Source organism: Lepidothrix coronata, unplaced genomic scaffold (genome assembly GCF_001604755.1).
Source record: "Lepidothrix coronata isolate B3197 unplaced genomic scaffold, Lepidothrix_coronata-1.0 Scaffold27, whole genome shotgun sequence".
Lineage (NCBI taxonomy): Eukaryota > Metazoa > Chordata > Aves > Passeriformes > Pipridae > Lepidothrix > Lepidothrix coronata.
This window is the reverse complement of record NW_016690207.1, coordinates 3320882-3332693: the sequence shown is the minus strand read 5'-3', so window position 1 is coordinate 3332693 and position 11812 is coordinate 3320882. Positions and strand designations below refer to the sequence as shown.

At 41.9% G+C, this 11812-nt stretch overlaps 1 long non-coding RNA gene across 1 annotated transcript in view; it reads left to right on the top strand.

Moving 5' to 3' along the window:
• Positions 1-4421, top strand: part of LOC108494735 — a 35604-nt gene extending 31183 nt beyond the window's left edge. The window contains exon 3 of the long non-coding RNA XR_001873941.1: positions 4269-4421. This is a non-coding gene — a long non-coding RNA (uncharacterized LOC108494735). The remainder of the gene's footprint in view (positions 1-4268) is intronic.
• Positions 4422-11812: the final 7391 nt, after the last annotated feature.

Below are 11812 nucleotides of genomic sequence, written 5' to 3'. Positions count from 1 at the left end.
ATTTTGTTCAGGGCTCTTTTTTCTTTTTTTTGCCTTTTTTTTTTTTTAATTTTTGTTTTATTTTTATTTTTTTTTTGGTAGCCCATTTTGACTCTGACAGTTTTTAAAGGTGAGGCTCATTTTTGTGAGGTTAAGAAGAAGGAGAGAGTCAAAGGTACCGTATCTTTCTTCTTAATTGTTTGCCTTAAGTCTAAAACATCTGAAAAAACACCCTTAAAACGGTCTTAGAAGTAACAGTCGCTTAATTAATAAAAATAGTAACAGATTTAGCTTACCCTCTTTATGGACTTAACTTCAGGAAATTAGGCATCCACTCTGTCTCCTCTGGAATAATCAGCTTCTTATCTAATATATATAAAATGACCAAATACATCTTACATCATTTGCATCTTTAACTCAGGAACAATTGCTGAGAAAAAAAATGGAAGCAACTGCTACAAGAGCAGAGAATCTTGTCGCTTTTAAAGCCTTTAAGCCACCCTTTATTTCCCTCTAGTTTGGCTTAATTTCCTTGTGTCGTGTCGTTGGGGGGACGAGAATATACAATGCCATGGCTAATTGTGTTACTCTTCCCATTAATAACCTGCAACTTTCCATCACGACGGGCGAGAAGCACGGAAAAGGCAGAAGCAGATGCAATTATTTGGTGCTGGCTAAGTTACTGTACGTGACCCAGGTGCTGGAGTACTATTTGCATGTGTTTCTCACCTTTGTTCACCCAGACACATGGGGATCTCGAGCTATTGCTGACTAATTGATAGTTGTAGTAACTGCTATAGGCTCCTTAGATTAGAAATGCATGCAGACGTGTGTCTTGATTCAAACATTAAGGAACACACACACTCTCACTTACTTACATGGGCAGAAAGTCTTCATACTATTAGAGGTGTGTGATGGAGATAGCAGGACATAAAACAGAAGAGAGAGAGACACAGAGGGAGAGAGAGAGACAGAGACAGAGAGATGGCATGCAGCATATATACCCCTACAAATAGTTCTAAAATGCGTTTGCAAATGCAGAAGTCTTCAGAACCATCCAACAGTTCAGCACACCCTTTTTATCTCTTCTCTGCGGGACGTCTCCATCCAGATTACTCGAAAAAAAGCGGAAAAGGTGAGAGCTCTGCCATCTTAGCTCTGAATTCATCTGATTTCCTTTTTTTTTTTTTTTTTTTTTTTTATATATATATCTCCCCCCCCCCTTCTCCCTTGTATTCCTCATGCCATTGTCCATTCTTATGATGGCAGCCGCCCTTGCTCTTGAATGCAAGTGTCACAGCGGGAGCAAAAAGGGTTCAGGGCTGCATTGTCAAAGCCATGGTTGCCTATTGTTTCTTAGCCTTTCACTGCTCTGCTTTTCCGAGCCTCTTTCCCTATCAGTGGCCCCTGTCAAGGGGAGGAGTAGGGAGAAAATTGCAAGAGTTAGTCGTCCTTTTTATTGCACACTGTTATGATAAACAGCCCAGCAATACATCCCACAAAATTAGGAATTATAACGACGGGACGGGGGGGGGTGGGGGGGGAAAAAAAAATATTTTTTTTAAGGTTTTTTTTTTTTTTTTTTGCGTTTTGTCGCTGCCCTTATGTGTCAAAAGCTTGGTTTTTCTTAGGAAAGACTTTTGTTATTGGTGTTTTGCCCAGCAAAAAATAGAGGCAGCTGCAAAGTGAACAGTGAGCTATTTAGCCACAAGGTAAAAATTTCCTGTTGCTATTTGGATACTGATGCTTTTCAATTTTAAGGGTGTTGGGGGGGGAGGAAGCATGACTGAAAGCATTTCTCTAGCTGTCCATTCATTCATCCATCCATCCATCCATTCATCTGTATTTCATGTTTTAAAGGAGATTGCAAATGATTTTTTAAAAAAGGCCGGAGAGGCTGCTTGCGAGTTGGTTTGGTTGGGAAAAAAATATCTCAGGGTAGGATGAGGTTTGTGTTTCAGGTGCTCGAATCTTGTGCTGGGGAAAGGAAGGGGGAACGACTGTCCTGCTCGTGCCAGAACGTGCTGGTTTGTCAGGTCATCTAAAAGTAAAATCTTGTCACAATTTCTTCCTTTCACGGGGGGGAAAAATAAAAACAACAATATAGACAGGACTTTAAGTGACATTTAAGCATGTGTTTGATTGTCTTGTGTGCACCAGGCCAGCTTTTCCCGTGTTCCAAACTTCAGGGAGGTTACAAAGTCGTGGCCTCAGAAGTTTTTTTGTTTTGTTTGTTTTGCTGCGTTTGATATTGAATTGTGTAGAGAATAAAATGATTTCTAAAATATGGCTTCCAAGGAGAGTGCAAACATATTTACGTGTTCAAGTTGGAAATACTCTACTGATTTCACTTTCAGTATTTTTTTTTTCTGCTTGAAGAAAAATCTAACAAAGTGAAAGAGAAACAAATGCGATTTCGTTTGTGCTTTTAATTGTTTCCGTAAATAGGACTATCTTTTCAACCCTTAAATTTATACTTACTGTCCTCAGTGTACAGTATATTTGGCAGTTAGGGGATTTATTTTTTAGAGGTCTATTATTACGTTATTTTGACTGAGCTATTACGTGATCACAAATTATTAAAAGAAAACGCTACAGACCGTTGAAATATGTGCTTCTTGAGCCTGAATATCTAAGTCATTGCAAATGTCTAGTGCTATTTTGTCTTGTCTAATAATACCAGGCAGAGTGCTTTCACAGCTGTAAATATGGTTTAAGAAGCTTGCAGAGAAATACTCCTTAAACTGCTGGACAGTTGGGCTCTTGTTTTGGTTGCATTTCAGAATATCGAGTTGTCCGAGCCTCCCAAATGATTGCTGTGAATTTAGTTGGAAAGAGAGGGGCAAGATATTTCACCTGAATCCACTCTTAACTCTCAGAACGCCGAAAGAGGAGCGATTTGATGATCAAATTCTCTCATTCCATCCCACAGACAACTTGCCTCGCCTCTCAGTGGTTTTTACACGCGTATATCGTCCTGCACCGCCACGTTCTAGGTCAAGTGTGTGTCTGTTTGGAAGATCTTTAGGTCTGAAACTTTTTGAAGAGACGCTGAAAGAACTCCTGGCCTTGTTTTAAATCAAGCTCTGAATGCAGCCCAGGCCACCCTGGGAGCACAATGTTTAATTTCCATTCGACATCTGCCTTATATTTCCCATCGCAGGCCGGGCTCGGCGCGCAAGGAGAGCGCTTATCGTTGATAAAAAAGTTCGGCATCTCTTTTGTCAGGGGTTGTAATTTCTGTTCTCTCAATCTGGACTGTCATTTTGTGTAAAAAAAAAAAAAAATAAAAAAAAAAAATCTTTTGTCACCGGGGGAGCTGAATGGAAAACCTGGAATGTGTAAGAGATTAAAGAAATGGGGGAAGAGGATTGGAACGTGTGGAGCGATTCTGAGCGCTCTTGGCTCTCCGAGACAGATGGTGCCTAATCCTGATTTTTTCCTTATTCCAGTGTAAATTCCGAGCTGTCCCACTGAATCCACTGCTGAATACTGATGAATCAGAATCAGGCCTGGCTCATTGCTTTTTTTTGAGACTGTGGGCTTATCTGGCAGTGCTTTATGCATGCACAGCTCTCATTTTACACTCCTGATGAGAGATGCCCACTGAGTGACTTGGTGCTGATTGCAAACACAGGGGTGTAAATCCTGGGTTTCACTCATTCCTCCTCCTTTAGACGTGCTATCAGTCTGACCTTCCAGGATCTAGGAATAAATATTTGAATAACTTGATGTGTTTTCTTTAGGTAGGTCCGGGGAGGGGAAATATTATCCTCTCCAAAGGACTGGGGTGGAATTTTGCATGTCTGGACATTCCACAGGGGCAGTGGGAATGGTGGTGGTGGTGGCTGAGATGTCAGGTCTACCCTGGGAGAAAAAGAAGTTTATTTAGCCCAAAGGCAGAAGCATTTGGCCTCACAGACTTATTTTTGCTGCAAAAAAAGGTGATCCAGGGGGATTGACTGTTACAGCCTGGGGATTGAGAGAACTGTTTCAGGTAGAGAAGGGAAAACTTCACTCTGTGTTTAATTTTTTTAAGTGGATTTTTATCTCCTTATTAATCAAACCTACTTGGGTTCATGTTGATTTTAATATAGGAAAATAAAAAGGCTTTTTTCCCCCCCTAGATCCATCCTGTAATCTGAGGATGAAATGCTCTGTGTGCAGCGTCAGCTCAGGTCCCAGGCACCTATTTAACTTTTCCTTGTGGGATTTCAGTGAAGCACAACCCTCATAGTCCTGCTCTACATAGGAATAAATGCATCTCTTTTTTTCTTCCCCCCCCATAGGAGTAACTTGATGACTTCAGTGGGAATTGCTCTTAAACAAGAGAGAGAAAGGGTCACCTGGATTCTCCTGGAGATGGGAGTCAGGGGCACAAGTCTCCAGGAAGGCACAAGAAGAGCATCTCAAATGCTGCCTCTTCTCCATCCCACATCGAGGTCCAGGCAAGTATTGTTTCCCCTGGTTGGAGCTTCACTGGTGAGTCCTTACAAGGGTTTGCTTCTCACACAGGGAAATGGTGTCACTGAAGTTTTGTTTCATAAGAATTTGATGGGAATTTGCTTCATTAAGCAGAGGGTGGGTTCTTGTGCCCCACTGGCCAGTGTGGCATTGCACTCTTAGGGAGAGTTTATATGGCCCTAGCCAGGAAAAGCTGAATCATTGGATTATTAAGCTTTTGGTAATTCCAGATCCATGTCCTGTTACCACCTGAGACACACAGAGGTAGAGCAATCTCACTTGAAGTCACTGGTTAGGTGACCCTCTGCATTTCCAGGCCCTTTGGGTTTTGCAAAGCACCAGAACCAGGCCATTGGAGTGAATTTTGTGTCCAGGCGGGCTCTGCATGCCATGGGTGGCATCTCCCCCAGGGATTGTCACTGGTTTCCATACCACTGTTTATAGAATTAGGTATTATTTGAGAGGAGCAAAGCAATTCCAGCTTGACAGGTAGAAAAGAGGTTGGTTAGAGCCCTGTTCGAAGTGGAGGAGTCTGAAATAAGCCATGAAAGAACATATTATCTTCCACTGGGAAAAGCCTGCATGGAGAGACTCATTTAGCCATGGCAAGCTGGGGGAGAAGTGTGGAGTGAAAGACCAACCAGGCAATTACTCTACTAATGGGTGAGATGAGGCTGGATTTCAGCAAATCAGTGCAAATTTGTGGTTAACTATGTCTGTTGAAAAGATTCTGAATGCAGAGAGTGTGAAGGGACGTTTTCCTTATCTGATGGAAAATGCTCCAGTGTTTAACATCAGTTGGATGTCGAACTTTGTCAACATCCTGGATGCTCCAGGTGCAGGCTGTGAGATGGAAGTTCTTGTCAGGGACTCTGTCCTGCTTGGGATGGTCTTCCCTGAGCTTGAGACACTTTTGTGCTGGCAGATTTCACTCCTCCTTATTCAAAATGTGACTTAGAGTTTAAGCAAACCAGAACTTTGAAAGTCCTTGTGTGAGCACAGCAGAAAACTTTCATGGGAGAATGTTGGCAAGAAGGAGAAGGGGATTTTTAAATAATTGTTGTTTCCTTTCTAACTTGGGGCAATTGCTTTATTTTGGTGCTGTGTGTCAGAAGTGCCTCATATGCTCAAATGTGTCTTAATTCAGATTTCAGAGCATCACTTCAGCTTTGCAGGATATCCCTTTCCCACGAGGTGATTTGGGTAGGAAAGCTATTTGTGGTATAACTCCAGTTTTATTCAGACACTTGAAATCTTCTCAATTCCCTTCTCCAGCCTGTGCATGGAATTCCCACATTTATTTACGTGAATGCACTTTTCTGAACCAGAGTAGTCAGTGTGGAATTGTTGTGCATGTTCTGAAAGTTGTGGACACTGTTTTGTTTCTTTACATTGACTTTGACTGTGATGAAAAACTCAACCTGAGTGTGAGTCACAGGTGTAAAAAGGGCAAGTCTCACAGGTTGTGTTTTTAGCTGCCACTTGTTCCTTTGGTTTTGCAACGTTTTTTTGTCCATGGTTTGAGAAGGGACTGATGTCTAATGTCATTTAGAGAGTTTTGGATTAGATATCAGGAAGAAGTTCTTGGCTGTGAGGGTGGGGAGGCCCTGGCACAGGTTGTCCCATCCCTGGAAGTGTCCAAGGCCAGGTTGGAGCAAGCTGGGACGGTGGAAGGTGTCCCTGCCCATGGCAGGGGGTGGCACTGGATGATCTTTTAGATCCCTTCCAACCATTCTGGGATTTCTGTAAGGTGCAGAGGCCTGTTCAGGGCTTTATCAAAGGGAAAATGGAGCTCTGCACTGTCAGGATTTCCCATCCTTCACAGGTTCTCGTTATCTTGTCCAGCTTCATCCTGTTCTTACGTGGCAAAAGGGGGAAGGAATGAGATTAGAGGCTCCACGATCTGCTGGGTGAAGGGGGGCATCAGCAGCTGAGGCAACACTGAGCACGGGGGTGATGGAGCCCCAAGAACCTCAGGAATGTGCTGGGTTGGGTTTAGGTGCTGAGAGAGCAACAAACAGTTGCCAGTCATGTTCTTCTTCCTGCAGAATTCGCCTCAGGCTTTGTTCCTGGTTGTATCTCCCCCTGTTCTGCTGTTGGTAACTACCTTGATACCCAGCTCTGGTTCACATTCCTGCCTGTGCACGGAAAACCCTTCCAGTTTCTGCCAAGTCATCACCTTCTCAACATGCAAATCCCTCCTAAAACCTCCCTTCTTCGGTATTGACCACACGAGATGATTTATTCTTCTAATATATCTGCATATTTGTCAAGGCTGGAGATAGATGAGCTGGACAGTGGGCAGGGATCTAAATGAGCTGTGTGGTATTTTCACTGCAAGCAGGGTTCTTTTTTCCTCATTTATTTGACTTTCTCGTTTTGTTGTGAAATAAGCTGATAAACTGCTTAAGACATCATGTCAAGTGATTTTAGTTATTCTTGTTCTGCGTGTTGAATTCTGTATAAATAATGGGTAAGTGATAAAAAAAAAAAGGTAAATTGATTCAGGTACAAGCTGCAGCTCAGAAAAACACCCAGCTGGCATTAAAATTCAGCTACAGGCAGTGGGAATCAAATGGTGGTGGTGATTACCCAGAGCAACCTGGTCTAGGAGGGGAAGGTGTCCCTGCCCAGGGCGGGGGGTTGGGATGAGATGAGTTTTAAGGTCCCTTCCAACCCAAACCAGTCTGGGATTCTGTGTTGGGAGTGTTCAGCAATGAAATATAAATACAGCAAGGTAACACATCAGGCAGCACATCCCCTCTTCCCTGAGGGTTGGATGGGTGTTCTTTCATTTCATGTTCCATTCTTGGCCTGGTAGTTCAGTCAGTGGGACAATATTTTGTTCCTGAGGACTCTGGGCCCTGTTTGGAAGCCAGAAGGTGATGGAGAAACCTGAACCTCTGGAAATGATTTGTAAATGATCTTTTGGACCATCTGCTCCTCGCTGGCTTAGGAATATTGGGAAGAGTAGCTCAGACCAGGGACTGGGTGCCAAACCTTCCTTGTTCTGAGGTCTGAACCAAACTTGTTGTGGCCGAAGATGCCAGGGGGAGTTTCCCAGAATTCCTGTTGTCGTTTCAGTGCCGTGTCCTTCATCACCCAGGCTGGGATTAATTGCAGCAGGGCGGATTTAAATTTGAAACAGGCACCACAGGCTGAGCTTTCCCTTAAAGTACAGATCAGATGGGGGCTGGCCCTGCAGGACTTGAAAGAATACAAGTTTATTTTTAATAATATTATATATTATAATAATATAAATATAGCTATTCAATAGATATATTCCTATTGCGTAGCTATATTATATATTATACAAATATATCTATTCAGTAGGTATATTTCATTTAATAGATATATTTCTATTACATATTAAAATTATATAAGTAGATCTGTTCAACAGATCTATTTCTATTGAATAGATATATTTCTATTATATATTATAATTATATGATATATCTATTCAGTAGATCTATTTCTACTGAATAGATATATTTATATTCTATATTATAATTATATAATATATCTGTTTAGTAGATCTATTTCTACTGAATAGATATATTTATATTCTATATTATAATTATATAATATATCTGTTTAGTAGATATATTTCTACTGAGTAGATATATTTATATTATATGTGATAATTATATAATATATCTATTCAGTAGATATATTTCTATTGAATAGATATATGTATATTATATATGATAATTATATAAATATATCTATTCAGTAGATCTATTTCTATTGAATAGATATATTTATATTCTATATTATAATTATATGATATATCTATTCAGTAGATCTATTTCTATTGAATAGATATATTTATATAGTTATATAAATATATATAGTTATATAAGTATAAATAGAAAAATATATTTATATAACTATAAATATATAGTTATATAAATATAAATAGAAATTTATATGACTATAGAAATATGTCTATTCAATAGAAATGTTGAATATATTCAATAGATATATATAATATAATTATATATTATATATAATATTTATAACATTATATTGAATAGTTATATTTCTATCTAGAAATAGATATATTTATCGAATAGATATACATTTATACATGTAAATAAATACAAATTATTTGCTATACAATTAGTCCCCACTCTTACCAGCACTTGTGGCTGTGCTCATGGGAGTGATCCAGTCGAAGTCACAGCAACTCCACGTGGGTCCAGTTGTTCAAACACGTTTGTGGAACCCACTGGTACGTGTCTGATGTGTGTCCCCTTTTACTGGCAGCTTAATAAGTGCTGCTGACCTGTGTCCTGCCCTCTCACACACTTAAGCAGCCCCAGAGAAACCCGAGTTTGTCTGGCCTGTTGCTCAGCCAACCTCCCCTGGGACCGGATTTTCTGCCTCGTGAACTGGATCCGGCCCCTGAACTCAGCAGCTGGATATTCCACTGGCTGGAATGGGGGGGGAACAGGCTGCAGAGGGGCTGGTTGGGATGCTCAGAGCAGGAGAATTGTGCCATAGAAGTGTTTTTTAGGGGTCTGTGTTCCTGGAGCAGTGCTGAGCATCGAGGGGATTGTCCCTCTGTGCTGCGTGTCCAGGGAAGGGAGCGGAGCTGGGAAGGGGCTGGAGCAGCAGGAGGGGCTGAGGGAGCTGGGGGGGCTCAGCCTGGAGAAAAGGAGGCTCAGGGGGGACCTTCTGGCTCTGCAACCCCCTGACAGGAGGGGGGAGCTGGGGGGGGTCGGGCTCTGCTCCCAGGGAACAAGGGACAGGAGGAGAGGGAACGGCCTCCAGCTGTGCCAGGGGAGGCTCAGGTTGGACACCAGCAGGAATTTCCTCATGGAAAGGGTTTTCAAGCATTGGAAGGGGCTGCCCAGGGAGGTTTGGAGTCCCCACCCCTGGAGGTGTCCAAGGAATGTCTGGACATGGCACTCAGAGCTCTGGGCTGGGGGACAGGGTGGGGATGGTGCACAGGGTGGACTCGATGATCCTGGAGGGCTTTTCCAACCTCAGTGATCCTGTAATTCTCTTATGCACCACCCGAGTGCCCAAATCTCAGAGGAATTGGATCTGTCTTGGCTCTTGGGCTTTGAACCTTCAACTCAGGGTGTAAAGAACGGTTGGTTTAACTTTGCAGGTCCTGGGTGCAGCCCTGGCATAGCTGGACGAGGTAGCTGGGACAAACTGACAGGTTAAAAAGCCCTGGGCTGCACACTTGCAGATAAAAAGCTTATGAACTCTTAATATAATTTTATTTCTGTGACATTACCGCCTGATTTTAAGAGGAGGTGACTTTAGATGTCTTCATGAACTAACCTACCATAAAGATGGGCAGTAATTGTGATGCTAACTGGTTTTATTACAAGAGAAATAGAAGCAACAAACCTAATTCTCATCTCTCACTGCTTTGTCTCTCATTGTAACATCAGTTCAGTTCAGTGGGATGCTCCACTACAGGCTCTAAAACAAGGATATTAGAGTGGTTGCAAAGAAATATATGATATTATGGAAAATTATGGAACTACTGTAAGCTGTGGATCTTTTCTTGACAGATTTCAGTGAAGTCCCAAGCTTGGGGTGTTTACTTGGATCTGATTTTGGCTTTAGGAAAAGTCTGACAGACACAGGCAACAAGTGCAAAGCAGAAACAAAGATTAGGAAAATTGTGTCAGGCTCTCTGTCAGGTACAATTTAAGCTGTGGTGTTTGAATAGAATTGAGTAGTTTGTGGCAAAAATTCCCCATTGGAATGCTGTGCTGGATCCTCAGCCAGGATGGCATAGCTGGAATTGTGGCTGAACAGGGCTGACCATGTGGTTTGTGGGGTCATTGCTGCCAATAGGACTGTTCAGAATAAAAGAACGTGACTTAACATCTTTTATATCAGTCAAATCCAGGCAATATTTACTAAAAATATATTTCCCTTTTAAGACCCTCAGTTTCACTTCATGGAAGCTGATTCCAACAAGCTGGTGGGGTTCTTTCAGGGAGCTCCAATGGATTTTGGATCAAACTCTTCCTAACATGTGGATCATCCTTTATTGACTTTTTTACAGTGGGGTTTTCACCCCTCTAAACAAGAAGCTGCTGCAAATCAGCCCCCAAAGGGTACAGCAGACAAAAATGAGCTCCCTGTGGCAGCCCCATTACTTTAAAATGCACTAAACCCTCTGGAATTCTTCTCAGTGAACTGATCCTGCATTTTGCACTGCTCTTATTCTGTGAGCCTGGTTCAAGCTACTCCAGGAAAGTCACTGTCAGGTCAACAACTTTCATTTCCTACTGGGTGTTCCTAGAGAGCTTAGTCACATTTTGGTGCAAGACTTCACAGGAGGAGATTCAGGAACACCTCATCCTGTCCCCTGAGTTCATCTGGTCCAGATAGATGGTGGTTAATTCACTTAACACTTCACTGAAATGATGAAGGACTTTCTTATGATTTTATTTCGTTTGCAGACAGATCTCAGTGCAGACAATCCTCTGAGCTCAGGGATGGGGCTGATTTGAGCAAAAGCCCTTGAGTACCACAAATATCCTTCCTTCCTTCCCCTTTTACAGTTTCTTTTAATGCTCCTCAGGTCCCCTTTGGTTCAGTATCTCCCATATTCTTTAGAATTAAGAATTAGCCTGGCTGATGTGTTTCCCTGTTCCAGTGGCACTGGAGGCAGATTAGTGCAGCCTGTTGGAAAAGTTGGGGAAGGAACACAAAAGCAGAATTTGCTTTTCATCACCTTGCATATCTCCTCCTTTGGCTCTGATAAGCAAGTCATCTACAACCATAACAGCAGATATGGATACAACCTAATGCTTAGAATATAATTTATATTCTCATTATGGTCCTTATTAAAAAAATGCAGATTATGACAAAGGGCCCTAACTAACTGAAAATTATTTTGCAATCACTTGATATTCTTGAATAGGACAGAAATGTGCTTATTATTCCTTGACCATGGTCTCAGCATCAATCCAGGACCTTTGCTCTTGTTGACAAGGGCTGGGATTGAAGCAGCTGAGATCTGGATGTGGTGGCACTGCTGTGGCTCTTCTTTGTGGCCACAGGTGAATTCCTGAGAGCAGCAGTTTAAAAAAGAGATTTAGGAACCTACTCTGTGCTTAAAAATAACACCTGCTTCAGCTCAGGAGACGGCATTAATTTGAGGCAATTAATTCCCATGGCTTTCAAAGGTTTTTACTCTCTGTTGATACAGAGCTTAATAACTTATCACCCTGTTGTGCTTGGTGTCTTCTACCTGTGTAGTAATAGAAATAATAAGCCCTGGCTAGTTATGGAGTGGGTCACAGGGACTGGGTGATAATTTTGCAGGCTGTGTTCATTTCCTGGGCTGTGTTTTGTTCAGGCAGAGATGAAAGGTTTCCATGTCCCAGAT